The sequence below is a fragment of the Cinclus cinclus genome, chromosome 16, assembly GCF_963662255.1.
Source record: "Cinclus cinclus chromosome 16, bCinCin1.1, whole genome shotgun sequence".
Taxonomy (NCBI): domain Eukaryota; kingdom Metazoa; phylum Chordata; class Aves; order Passeriformes; family Cinclidae; genus Cinclus; species Cinclus cinclus.
The window spans coordinates 4,510,105-4,524,734 of record NC_085061.1 but is presented as its reverse complement, the minus strand read 5'-3'; positions in this window follow the sequence as shown (position 1 = coordinate 4,524,734).

The window sequence follows — 14,630 nt, the reverse complement described above, 5'->3', positions numbered from 1 at the left end:
ATCAGATTTTTTTTTCAAATCTCAGTTCCTCATGGCCCTTCTGGCTTTGTGTTGTGGTTGCTTGGTTTTTTACAATATGGTACAGCTCATTAATCTGTCACATTGACCTGCTCGTGGTGGCGTGACTAGAAAATAGCTGGATTCTTAAACCATTTGCAAACTGATAAAAGCCTCAGGAATTACTGGGTTAGTGTATCTTACTAGTGAAAACTGCAGGCTTCCAGGGCACTGCCCTATGCACATGCTGTTTGTTCCTTCTTACAGTACCATTACTGGTACTTACTGGTTCCATTTCCAAAGCCCTCCAAGGTCAGGATGGAGAACTCGGAGCTGGTGCAGCAGCTTCTCTGTATTTGCATTTGTGAGTAGAACTGAGTATTGTCAGAGCAGTGAGAGAGGCTGGCCTGTTCCTTGCCCTTGGAAAATGAGGATGTTCCTGTCTCCTGGGCTGGGCAGGGAAGTTGCCAAGGTCAGCACTTGGCTGGCTTTCCTTAAGCCCAGGGCTCACTTGTGCAGCAGGGTGGGACAGCTCTGGAGTGGGAGGCCCTCTGGGCACAGGACAGCCCCACTCAGCTGCAGGGGGCCAAAGGACAGGGATGTTCTCAGCACTTTGTCATCGGGTAAATTTGCTGTGATGGCCAATGCACAAATGCTTCAATTAACTCCAGTGTCCTCTTCACAACTCACTCTTCAATCAGCACGTTGTTTTTCCAAAAGTCTGTATTTCCAGTTTTCTGCATTTGTTCATTCATAATCCATGCAGTTGATTTTAAGTTTACTCCGTAGCCTTTCCCAGCCTCATTTCTCAACTGGAAATAAATACTTTCTAGAAAAACGGTGCAGAAGAATTTAGAGCACAACTAAGTTCTGCAGTGATCATGGAAGGTTAGGGTTAGAAAGGATGTTAGGGCTCATCCAGTTCCAACCCCTGCAGGGACACCTTCCACTATCCCAGGTTGCTTCAAGCCCTGTCCAGCCTGGCCTTGGACACTGCCAGGGATGGGGAAGCCACAGCTTCCCTGGGCAACCTGTGCCAGGGCCTCCCCAGCCTCATGGTAAATAATGCTGGCTTGAACTTGCATAGCAGGAATCATTTTTATGACCCTTCTGTTGTGAAGAGCTGACTTCCCAACCATTTTTTGAATCACAAATGGAACTGGAAGGGTTTTTTTTTTCCCCTTCCTTCATGCAATGAAGGTTTAATAGGCTACTGTGGTTTATTCCTGGCTGTTTTCTAAGTAATTAAATTTAATGCCAGTATTGAATGAATTGAGTTCTCTTCTAAGATGCTTCTCTGAAGTGTGGATCATCAGTGGAGGAAAAAGCACAAAAAAATGCATCCAAAATTGTTCCTGCAGCAGCTTTGGAAGCTGATGAGATCTTGACTGACCTGCAGTTCAGGCTTTCTCTCACCTAACACCACCACTTCTGTCATTACTCCCTTCAATTACTTGATCTTTCCTCTTGTGTTTCTTACTTCACATGCTTTTTGCAAATTATGTGCTACTGAAATGGCTTTATGGGAATGTACTTGGTAAATTATCCTCTTTGCCATATCTGGGAACAGCAGTGGAGGGAGGAGGGTCCTGGGGGATTGAATCCACCTTTGTAGTATTGAGTTCTCTGCCACTGCTTCTCAGCCTGTGCCTTTAGAAGGGCTTCAGAAGGATGGCCAAAGCAGGAGCAGGTTTGTAGATCCTGTCTAAAGCTGTGAGTGGTGGGGAAAAAGACTTCCCACAGCACTTGTACCTCCACTGAGTGCCCTTAAGGGTCCAGAATTTGGGTGGGAAAGGAAACAAACCTTAAGCATTAAGATAGTATCTCTTCTTGGTTTTGTTTAAGTATTGTATCAAGTATTTTTAATGATTGCTCTAAAATAGCAGGATTAACTGGACCAATTTGTATAATCCTGGGCTAGTCTTCACTCTGTCTTTAATTTGGATTTGTAGTAAATATTCTCATGACCTTTTAACCATTTGCAGCCTTTAATGCGACTTCACAGAACAAATTTTGCTCACTTGCTCTACTAAGTTTTAACTTCTTAAATTCTAATTTTATTTTTTCATTAAGCCTTGCTGTAACTTTTATGAGCTTTGACTCCTTTACTGTCAAGAAATAATGAATACAAAAAGTGATCCTGTGAGCTTTTTAATAGGTTGTAGTGCATTGGCTCCTGCTGATCCTGGGCTCCCTGGCTCAAGCAGGGGAAAAAAACCAGACTTGCACTATCTGTGCATGATTTAAAGCAAAAGTCGTGTATAAGTAATCTGCAGAGAAAAATGTGCAGTAGAGTGAGTGAGGCTGGTTGTGGTGGCATCACAGTGATCTTCATTGTCCCCATCTCTTTGGGACCTGAGTGACAGATTCACAATAAGCAGCCAAAAGCAGCTGGGATTAAAGTCCTACCGAAGCCCTCAGAGTTCCTGCAGGGCCTCAGCGTCTCTGTTGGTCCCAGTAAGAGGAATGCTTTGAAAATGTAATCCTCTCACAAGTTCCAACCTTCAACCCCGTGCCTCTCAGTTAAACTGAAGCACTGCTCTCACAGTGTGCTGAAACAGGATTGGGGCAGACACAGAAACCTCTGCTCTAACTGGAATTGCTTAAAATAAAGTCAATAATATGTGGAATACCTTGCATTCCTCTCTAATGCAAGGAAAAGCCTTAGTACTTGGTGTGACCTGGTTCCACATGCTGCTCCTCTGGGTTTGTTTTCTTACCCGCAGTGGCTGGAGCTCCCAGATGCAGTGATTAACTGCACCATTCTGGAGTTTAATGTTGTCCAGGAGACTCGCACAATCCTCTCCACCTCCTGTAGAATTTGGGATTATGGTGTACAGGATAATATTTTAAAATACTTTTTAAGAGTTGTGGGAATTAGCTGCTCATAGCAGTGTCCCTCAGCCCTGTTTAGAGAGCTGATGAAACTGCAATTACCTGATTCTTGTGAATATTAAAAGCTGTCCAAAGTTAGGGAGCTCACCTGCTACTCTGAGATATTCACAGCAAAGAAATATTCCTTTACTGCTGCTGGAACTACTCAAAATTGTCTATTACAGTGCTTGAGACTGGGAGCTGTTGGTGAAACCCTCATTTAACTGATACATGGCTTGTTACAGTGCAGATAAATCTGGTTCCTATAGAAACTAGTTGCTTGTGACTGGTGGGGATGTAGAAAAAAATCTGTTTTGATATGTGCTCACTGGGTACAGCACCATTCCTATGAAATGTTTTAGCAGCATCAGCTCTTCTGCCAGGAGCTGCAAAGGGGATGTCACTGTGTTTTATGAGAGCGAAAACAACCACGGAAAGGTGAAAATAGGATTTTTCAAATCTCTTATCATCCGAGGTCCCAAAGGCAGTTCTTAGGTGGAATTTCAAACAGACCCTCTGCCAGGCACACAGCTTTGGGATTGTGCCACTCACCCGCAGTGAGTGAGAGCCAGAGCACGATCCCAGCTGCAGGGGCCCCATTAACCCCACAGCAGCATTTCCTCCAAGGCTTCACCTGTACTTTAAACAGGCTCAAATACACGTGCTCATGTGTTATTAATGCTGATAAATAGGTTGTGCCATTGTGTTTTAAATCTTCGAGTCAAGTTATGTCTGTGTTTCCAACAGAGCAGAGTGTTTCTGACTGAGCTGTGGCACGAGGCACTGGCACTTAATTGCTACTTTATAATCACTCCATTCCTGTGATGAATTCCAGATGAATTCCAGCTCCCGAGGAGCCCTGCAGGACTTGCACAGATCAGGGCCAACTCGCTCTGATCTGCTTGAACAGGCTCATAATGATTGTTACCTGGGATTAAAAAAAATGGGTACCTAGTGAAATGCAATTCTCTCTCTCTCTCTCTTTTTTTTTTTTTTTTTTTTTTTTTTAAGGATAACCTTAATCCGTGTTTTGGGAGCACCAGGGAAATCTGTAATTGTGCTCAGCTCTACAGCTGTGGGTACCACAGTCCCACACCTCCCAAGGTTCCTGCTGGCTGCAGCAATGACATGGCTGAGTTCACTCTGCCACCTTCCCTGTCAATCAGAGTCCTGCCGTGTTAGAGACAGAAACTGAGGCAGAGAGAGGAAGACTTTGTCAAGATAAAAGTGCAAATCATGGGAGAATGAACTGGTTTAAATTTTATAAACTTCATGAAACTCTCTAGGCTTGAAAGCTCTGATGTTTCAAGTTGATCATCAGAAGAGATGCAGCAAGGAGCTGTGACTGGGACTGGTGCTTGCCCAGAGCTGAGTTCTGCTGCAGGGAGCTCTGGGTGGCCTCAGCACACAAAAGCCACCTGAGCCTGTGTGCACAGGTGGCCCTTTGCCCTCGGAGATGCTGAGGTGGAGGAGGGAGCTGCACCCACTGCCTGCAGAGTGGGAGAGTAGGGGAGCAGGGTACAGGTGGGGCTGTACCTGGGCACAGGTGAGCTCTAGGGCTGTATCTGGGCACAGGTGAGCTCTGGGGCTGTGCTTAGGCACAGGTGAGCTCTGGGGCTGTACCTGGGCACTGGTGAGATGGGGAGCTGTACTTGGGAGCAGGAGAGCCCCCATGATGGACACCAGGGACTCTGCCAGGTACCCCATGGGCCACCATGAGCCTCTGGCTCTTCTTGTTCATGTGCAAGCACTTGCTTTCAAATCCTGCAAAACTCCTGCCTTTCCTGAGACACAGCAGGGATAAAGCTTCCCGTGCAGTGGCACTTATTTTTTTCCAGTTCTGCATCTTCCACCTCTTGCTCACCTCTATAAGAGGTAGGAATTGCAGAAGGCCCCCACTTACCTCTCCTACATTGCTACATCTATTTACATATTTTTATTGTGCCCTTGTTATTTACCTTCATTTTCGATGCAAATCTCATTATTTTATTGTGCTTCAGCTGATCTCTCTCTGAACCTTTCCTGAACACACACTAATTCTGTAATATATCTTGTCTCCACACAATAATCACATGGTAGCAGCCTTCAGAAGAAAAGAGAGCATGAATCTCTCTTTCCTCTTTATGGATTACAAATGCAATTTTTGTTTAGCACCTTACTTGTGAAATATCCTTTTTTTTTTCTTTTCTATTTTAAAGCAGCCATTAATCTCACAAGGATATCAGTTTTATTTTTATACGGCTTATTCAGACTTGCATCATCTTTCCCAAGATCTATTTTCTCTAATGGAAATCTGGGAAGGAAATGTGCATTACATTATTCTGAGTAACTTCTGTCTATGAGAATGCTTTTCTCTTAATAATGCAAATAACTGTAATTATGGAAGCAAATTAATTGACTGGGCAGTTGAAATACTTAAATTTCCTTGTGTATTTTGATTTGCATTCATGTTCCCTGCCATTTTTACTCCCAGCTGAACTCATTTAGAATTGCTTCTGTCTGTCTGCTTATTAATCTTAACTCAAAACTGACTCTGCTTGTGGCTTGTTATATTTTAATGCCTCCATGAAACAGCAGAAGATTTGTGCTTTTAAAATACTGCTAGTTAGACAAGGCATTAACCCCAGGTTGGAAAACGTTGGATACCCTGTGTGAGCAAAATTTGGCTGTTACATGAGCTCAGCCAAAGGGGCCTGAAAGTGTTACAGGACAAACTTCTCAAGGAAACAGGCTGACCTCATTCTCCAGGCTCTGCTCCCGCCTGTCACACTTGCCTGTGCACATGATTACGTGTCAGTCTGTCTTATGCAGGCAAATGCTGCCACCAAGGACAAATCAGCAGTTCCCTTTGTAGTTTGTTCTTGTGGTGCTTCAGGTTTTAAAGCCTGAGCTGGACCAGTGGAAATGAAAGAATTAAGAAAACCAAAAACAACGAAGTTATTCTGGTAATTGAAAACTTGCAGATCAAAGAGATACTCGTTGGAGACTTGGAATTTAGCAGGGAATGTGAAAGAAAAAGAAACCCTGAAGTTCTGAAGTTTCCTCAACCCCTTGGCACTTGTCTCTCTCCTGGGGCACCAGCAGTGGGTTATTCTGCTGGTCTATGCTTTAATTGCTTAACAATCTGTTTACCTGAGAGAGCATTACAGCTGCTCTGGAGGAGGAAGCACAGGGTTCTCTGTCCTTCCCTTGAGCATCTCCTTATGAGCCCTCTGGGTGGAGGAGAAAGAACACCATTCTCCACAGTAGCTATACACTGTGATAATCATGTACTGAAATAAGTCCTAAAGGACTGAGAAGAAACAGAACCATTCTGTAACCTGCTGCATCTCCTTTCTCAACTTTTCTTTTTTCTTTAATAAAAACCAGACACGGAATGAAGTTTCTGTCCTTGAGCAATTCAGATATTTCCCTCAGTCCTTCTGCACAAAAGGCTTCCGGCAATTTTGCTGCTGAGAAACCTGACTATTTTCTTTCACAGCTCCTTGTGTCTGAATCTTAGCTGAAAATTGAGGTAAGAGGTGCTGTCCCTCCCTCCCTCCCTGCCTGCTGTGTCCCTCCAGGCTCTGCTCTTACCCAACACCAGCGACCGTTTTGCTGCTCAATGGCCCTTCCAAGGACTTTGCAGTTCTCCAGATTGCAGAAGTTGCTACATCAGTTGCAAAACCCAACCTGTCAGCCTCAGCCCTGTGTGTACGAGGGTTTCCCAGGCAAAGCATTTTCCTGTAGTGCAGCATTCCTCTGGCTGAGGGATGGTGCTGTGAGGAATCCTGCCAGACTGTTATCCAAACCCAGACCTATCCAAACCCAGACCTGTCCCTCTGACTTTATCCCATCACAGAGGGTGGTCCTGATGCACCCAAGCCAAGACCCAGATGGAAACTCGTGGGATAACAGGTCCTGAGGAAAAACATTTGTATTTGACATGGTTTTTGATCACACAACAACCCAGGTAACAGCCTTCCACTTTTAAAAAGGGCTTAACATTAGAATTGTTTTCCCTGCTTAGATAAATGTTTTTGGCAGGTGAACAGAACTTAACAGCCCAGAGGGCACTCGTCACCCAGATAAAAGGTGACAGTGCTGAAGGTGAGAGGGCTCTGAAGGTTTTCCTTTTGCCAGAGAGGAGGAAGTGGAGGAGATGTGGGGGAAACGTGTGGTGTTCGTTCTGCCTCTCCCTCCCCCACTGGCTCTCCACAGGTGCAACACACCTGAGCAGGGGTGAAGAGCTCTGAGGAGCTCTCCCGAGGTCTCTGGTGAATGAGGTCACTGTCACGGTGTTGGCTCTGTGGTTTTACAGGCTCACCAAGGGAGCTCTGGTGCCCTCACTGAGCCGTGTTTTGCAGACTGGGAAGATTTAATCAGTGCCTGCATTTTGTGATCACCACGATGTGACTGCAGCCTTGCATCTCACAGCAGTTCAGGCACCAATGTTCTGTTTCACATCAAACTTCACCCTTGTATGCTACCTAAGACATTTTTGGAAGCCCATTGGTACTTCTCAATAAAGGTCAGGGAGTGAATTTACTCCTTTCTTCAGCAGACACAAAAGACCCAAATTATTTCATGTTCAGGGTTCAATAAAATAGCAATATTGAAGAATATTTCTTTCAGTAGGCTCCTGCATCTTGCCCGCCTTTAGAAAATTCAATAAACCTCTGTGCTTTTCTGCTCATTCTGATGATGTATCAGAATTCAAACAGCCTGCGAGTCCTTCCAAAGCCCAGGAAATTTCTAAAACATAGTGAGAAAATCACAGGGAATATCATTAGGTATAGATCATTCAGACAGCTGTTGTTCCTGTCCAAAAGTTTGTGCTTTTTTTGACTGAACTAGGAGGAAGTATATATGTCCACAACAGAGAGTAAGATAGGAGGAGTAATTTCTGGCTTCAGTGCAACCAATTTAGCATATGGTCCAACAGGTAAAGTAGTCCCTTGTAGCTGTTCTGCTCCAGAGGAATAAAATATAGTCATGAAAACCACAAATATAGAGCCAATTAAATGCTTACTGTAAGGACACAGGGGAAGAGCCAAAATACCATTCTCATTGGGAAATGTAGACCACACTTAAATGCTAAAGTAACAGTGAAGTTACTATATTAGAAAAGTCACTTAATTGAGGTAGAATTCAGTAGAGGCAAATCTTCCCATTAAAAAGGAGGAGGTGATAAGGGCATCTGTGCAATGCTGGAGACTGATCTCAGGAGAGCAGGTGCAGCTGTAGAAAGCATTTATAGACTGCCGCTCTAGCTCTGAACACTTAGGTAAGCAGTTAACCTGCCTGTCTGCCCATCTGCCTGTCTTCTTGTCACCCTTTTTGGATGGCACACACTGTCTCTCTCCTCAGGCAGTGTCACTGTGGGGTGAGACGCTGCAGTAACTGGAGGAAATTATGGGGTGAAGGACAAAACCAATAGGAAGCCAAGCATCATTTCTTGGGGAAAATTGCTCACATGTCAGTTGAGTTTTTCTGCTGCTCTCTGCACCTTCAACAGGAACAGGAAAGACCTGTTCATTTTGCCTCTCAGAGGATTAAGGAAGGAGCTTCTAGAGGGTTAAAGAAATTCTGTAGATGTGGGTCATATATCTCTAAGCTTACAGGTGACCAGTGAGTTTTTAAATAAACTTAATGCCTTTGAGTGTTTCATCCCTTCTATAAGATTTGGCTGAAATTGGACAATAAATTTTTGGGGCAGGAGGAAGGAGGACTGAGAGTGACTGTGCACTGTCATAAGTTGTCTCTCCCTTAGGAAATCAGAAAGGTTGCAGACACGCTCTTTGCCATGCTCGTTATTTTATGGATACTTTACAACCTCATTTATGAACCTTGCCTCAAGCCTTGGTGCTGAGCTCTCACTCTGAAGCATGGCAGATATGTTTTCTAGAGGATAGTGGGGAGGAGGAGACATGGAGGGAAAGGCAGGCTCCTTTCATGAGCAGAATTGAGACACTGCCAGTGCATTTGTGTAAATTGTGATTTTCTTGCAAAAATTCTTCTTTTCTAGCAAGTTAATTACTTATTGATTTTACTGTTGATGGAGAGAGGGCCTAATGAATGGTCTTTTACCAGCACTTCCTTCACTCCTAATTGGGATTCTCCACCAGAATCTCAATGAAGTGCAGGGTACCCAGCCACGATGGGTGCCCCTGAACAATAAAATCCTGTCACATCCACATTTACCACATCAACATTGCATCTCTCCAGGACTCCTTAGGGGGCAACAGCAGGACTGTTATGATTGCACACATCAGCACAGCCAGTGCCTCCTTTGAAGAATCTCAAATAACCTTGATCTCTGCCTGTTGAACAAAAAACAACAAGACACAGGTACCAGAGCAAACAATTCCCAAGGAGATGGACCTTAGTGATTTGGTGAGGATGGTAAGGGCCCAGCACAGGGTGCCCACAGAACCTGTGGCTGTCCCATCCCTGAAAGTGTTCAAGGCCAGGCTGGACAGAGCTGGGAGCAACCTGGGATAATGGAAGGAGTCCCTGCCCATGGCAGGTGTGGAACGAGATGATTTTTAAGGTTCTTTCCAACCCAAACCATTTTATGTTTCTATGACTAAAAGCTTGCATGTAGAACTAGAAGATGCAGTGGATGAAGAAAGAGCAAACTTCAAGAGCAGGCAGTGCAGGTTAGTATAGAGGTGTGAGTGAGAGGAAATGAAGATGAAGGGAACAGTGGAAAGCAAATTGTGGGAGTTGTAGATGAGAAGAGAAATATGAAGGTGAATGAAACAAGGCAGAATAATGGTGAGGCAGAGGATGATGTGCCAGGTATGGATGTGGGGAGATCCAGCAGCAGAGGGAGAAGGTTGAGAACCAGGAGGAGAAAAGTGCAGTCATCCCCAATGTCAGGGCTCTGCAAGGTAGATGCAGGAGCTGGAGTGGCTCTGAGGTTTGTGGAGGGAAGAGAGCAGGAGAGAGGCTGTGTGGGGGAGTCGGGTGGGGGGGTTGTGTTGATGCTTGGTGGGTGTCTCGTGGCTCAAAGGATGTTTGTAGAGCACAGTGGGATGCACAGTCCAATGGGCAGTAGAGGCAGGCGGGGGAGCTGAAGTTGTTTCTCTGCATAAGCCTCTCTGTGTGACTCTGGCTATTGCCCTTCTCAGCATATTCCTCAGCCTTAAAAATGTGCTAAATTTCACAAATCTGCCCTTGAAAAGACAGTTGACATCAAATGGTGGCATTTGCTGTGGGGAGTCGTGTCTCTCACAGAGAGGTGACCGAGTTGTAGCCTGCATCACCGCAGGCTCTGAGGCTGTGTCAGGACACCCAGGTCTGCTCTATGGTCCATTGAATGTAATTAAAAAAAAAAAAGAAAAAATGGAGAGATGGGCAGGGTGAAGATTTTAAAACACTGATGGTTCTGCCCCAGGGATTGTTCCTTTTGTCAGTGAATCTGGCAAGAAATGAAATAAAAATAGTCAAGTTCTCTGACAGACTATACATGACATATAATAGGCCTCTGCTACCAACAGCCAAGGTTATTTCTAGACAAAAAGCACAGAAGACAGATACCTTTTTTCTTTTGGTGTGTGCAAAGGCAGAAGAGATCTCCCTGCAATGCAGTTGCCCTTTTATATTCACAAAAGCATAGCAATGAGTCCTAGTTATTGCTAATAATGCAATAATAAATCTGTATCAGATTTCTTCAGCACATAATGAACTTGCTCTGCAGAAAGAAGAAGAGTCCTATAAAAGAATGTCTTGTAACATGTGGCCGGGTCCCAGAGTAATTTTGGGGGATTTCACAGAATTTCACCTGGCCTGGTATCAGATCAGAAGGGTCTTCCCCTGCAGCAGAGTGACACCAAGGACCTGAGGCACACAACAGCTGAGTAATGAACACCTTGAGGGTACAGCTGATCGAGGCTTTCAGGGAGACAATGGAGATGTGTCTGATGGAGCTGTAAAATACCAACATTGCATGTGAACACCTGCAGGCACCTCCTAACAACTGCTTCCAACTTCCTAACTCCTTAGCTTCCAACATGATGTATACTTGGACCTCCAAACTCACGAGGAGAAGCTATAGTTCCATAAGGCAACCAGAACATAGAGCAGAAAATTTAGGCTCAAGACTAAAGTATAAATGGGAGATGTCTCACCTCTTTTGGTCCTAATTCTGAACTTGTGTTTTAAGGAAAAAACTGTGTGGAAGAACAGACTGGATTGGTCCTTCCCTGGTCCAGTCACTTGGTGCTTGTGAAGTGGTTTTCATTTGGATGCAGTGCCTCTAGACATGATTCCATGCCAGAAAAGGCAGCAGCATCCTTTTCTTCAGGCTAAACGTATAAGCAGGTGTCAGTTCCCCATCACTAGTCACCCACCTAATGCCTCTGTAAATTTTATAGAATCATAGAATGGTTTGGATTGGAAGGGACCTTAAATATCATCTCTTTCCAATCCTCCTGCCATGAGTAGGGACACCTTCCACTGGACCAGGTTGTTCTAAGCCCCATCCAACCTGGCTTTGAACACTTCCAGGGATGGGACATCCACAGGTTCCCTGAGCAACCCTCACCAGTACCTCACCACCCTCCCAGTAAGGAATTTCTTTCTAACATCTAATCTAATCCTGCCTCTCACTTTGAAGCTGTTCCCCCTTGTTCTGCCACTAGATGCCCTTGTGAAAAGTTTCTTCCCATCTTTCTTGAAGACTCTCTTTGGGTACTGGAAGTTCTGTTTCCCTAGGATTTGGGTCATTTATGGTTAAAAACATTCTTGGGGACATTAAAGATATTTAACAGGTACTTGTGAATAGGCAGTAATCTGTGTTGGGGTGTTCTTTTCAGTGAAAGATCACATAGGATGCAAAGGCAGGAAGGTGTTCTTTTGCGTGGTTTGTTCAGCTACACAGCAGCCTGGACTAATTAACTCTGCTGTTGTCATGGAAGAAGAGGCTGAACAGACACAATGAAGGGCTATGAATCACTAGAGCTATGTCACTGTGTCCCAGAACTTCTTTTTTTTCTTATTTTTTTCCTTTTTTTTTTTTTTCTGGCAGCTGGGGGCCAGAGAAGGCTCAAGGTTCATGCAAGGATGATATGCCATCAAAGGAGGGGAAGGAGGAAACACTGAGGAGGATGTCATAGATTCACATGAACCTCAGGAAGTTCCAGCAGTGAGAGAAGAAATCAACCTGCTGCTGGCAGAACAGCACAGGATGGTGGCCCTGAAGGTGAGGAGGGGAAGGTATCCTCAGGGCTGCAGTCTGGCCTCTGCCTGCTGGGTGCTTGAGGGCAGGATGGCAGCAGCACAGCTCAGAGGTTCATGTGGATTTGTGCCAGTACCATAAAAGCAGTGGGGCACCTGACTCCTAAATACTTCAGGAAGTAGCTTAGGAACACTGATGTGTGCATCCTGCCTCTGTCCCTGTGGGTTTTAGGATGAGGGAAAAGTACCCCCTGAGCTTGTGCACCTGTAAGTGAGCTAATTAACTGAATCACAGAATATTCTGAGTTAGGAGGGATCCACAAGGATCATTAAGTCCAGCCCTTAGGTGAATGGTATAGGGATCAAACAATACAGGGATCAAACCCACAACTTTGGCACTATTAGCACCAGGCTCTGACCAACTGAGCTAATTCTTCCCATGCTGAGGGTTTGCCACTCACTGGTCATTCAGTGTGTTGGTAATCACTTCTGGTGGGTTTTTTTTGGTGGTTAACATTTGGGGGATCCTCTAGGCAAGGACTCTGCATCTCTATATAACTGCCATGACTGAAATATTGTGGCTGGTAGTAAAACAAGCAAAATGCAAAATAGTTTTTCTAGATTTTACTTTAATCTCAGAATGATGGAGACAGCAGAATGGCTCAGATGCCTTTGTTACCCCAAGAAACTGGGCTGCCTTGGTAAATCCCTACCTATCTTTTTCAGACAGAGATGGAGCAGCACTCAGCAAATGCCAAGGAAAAATCTTCTAAGATTTTTCCCCAGACAAATCACTGGTGAGGATCAACAGGAGGTGGTAAGGCATCTCTGCTGGGCCCATAAGCTTCAGCTTGGCAATACAGAACTGCAGGAAAATACACTGGACAGGGAGAACCTATTGTGCCAGAAGGATTTTGTGATCTAGCAACTGCAGCAGCACATGCTACTCTGCAAAGAAATTATTCAGCAGTAACAGAGGTTGATAAAAGGTAAAGCAGCGCCTTTGCTCCTGCTCTTATCTCCAAGCTTTGTTTTCTGATGGCAAACTGGAGAAAAATCCATCCAGTATACATTGTCTTGGATGTCATGACTCAGTAGTTCTCAGCTATTTCTCCAGCTAGATTCTTAACTCTTTCTCCCTATCTCTGGTCCAGCCCAGAACATTCCTGTCCCAGAGACACTGGTGAGGCTACACTGCCTGCACCTCACCAGTGCCAGAGAAGGGGTTCAGCAGCTGAACTGCTGCTGCTACACTCAGTGATGTCCAGCATGCTCAGGGTAAGGCAGAGCAGCCTCTTGTGCTGGAGAATCTACCCTGTCCCATGATGTGGTGTCGTGGCCATGGAATCACACATCCCCAAAGCCTGGCTGGGTCCTGGTGCCAGTCAGCAGCTGCACAGGGATTTTGTTTCATGAACATGTTGTCTCTGGAGTTTTACTCAACAGAAGGGCAAAAGTGAGATGGCCAAATGTGCAATGTCCCAAGTGACTGCTGGAGGAGACTCTCTTATCCAGAGGCCTCTGCTCCCTCAGGGCACAGTTGTTCTGAGGCCTTCAGATCTTTCCCACCAGAAAGGAAAGATGCTGCTGGCTGCTTTGTCTCAGGAAAGCTTGTGTGTTTTGGGACAATAGGGGCTGCCAGGAAATTGCCAGTCTTCAGCAGGGAGTACAAGCAGCATGTATCTCTTGTTTATTATGATTGTCTAGAATGAACAGGGCACAGAGTTGGGTTTTACCTTGAATAATACACCTAATGTTAATCATGTTGTTATATGAGGAATTAAACTACTCTGGGTGACCCTGTCCAGGAGGGGAGCAAACAGCAGGTGGCTGGAACTCTGTAAAAGCACATGAGGTACCAAGAGTGTCTTTGTAAAAGTGACTGCCAGCCTGGGATAGAAAAGGGGCTTTATAGTGAGGAAAAATCTGTGGAGGATCTCATTCTTCCCTCTTCCTGCAGCTCCACAATAGCCCTTCTCTGGATGTCAGTCAGCATCTGGATCCTCATAAAGATGACATCAAAAAGGGTACCTGGGAACATGAAGGATATTCCCTGGGGGGTGAAATTTGGCATTCCCTCCATCACCCTTGAGTCAGACAAATACTCTAAGTCTTTCTTATTAATTAGACTTATTCTCTAGGGCATGGGGACCTGGCACCTCTCAGGTAAGTCCACAAAGCTGGGAAATACCAGACTGGAAGTACCTCTAAAAACTGAAATCCCTTATTAAAATTTATTGGTATATTGCTCTTGCAAATCAGCTCTGTTTTAGCAGGAGCCTCCTCTGCAGAGAGGGCTATGGGACACAGCTTATGTCATGGGACATAATTTGCTTCTGTTGCCAGGCTTTTAAACCAAATGAAGTAGCTGAGAAAGGGAGGATCAGGGGACAACATTGAATTCTGAATATTCCTTGCTGTGTTCTTTATCACCATGTTTACCAGCTTTCTGGCTTTCCCCACAGCTTGACAGCTCTCAGCTAGACATGTTTCATCTCTGCCTGTCGATAAGGGGTCTGTGCTTTCATCTGTTAACCTCTTGGCATGTTCTGTTCACAGTGGCAGTTACAGATCATCTGAAATGACACTCTGTAGGA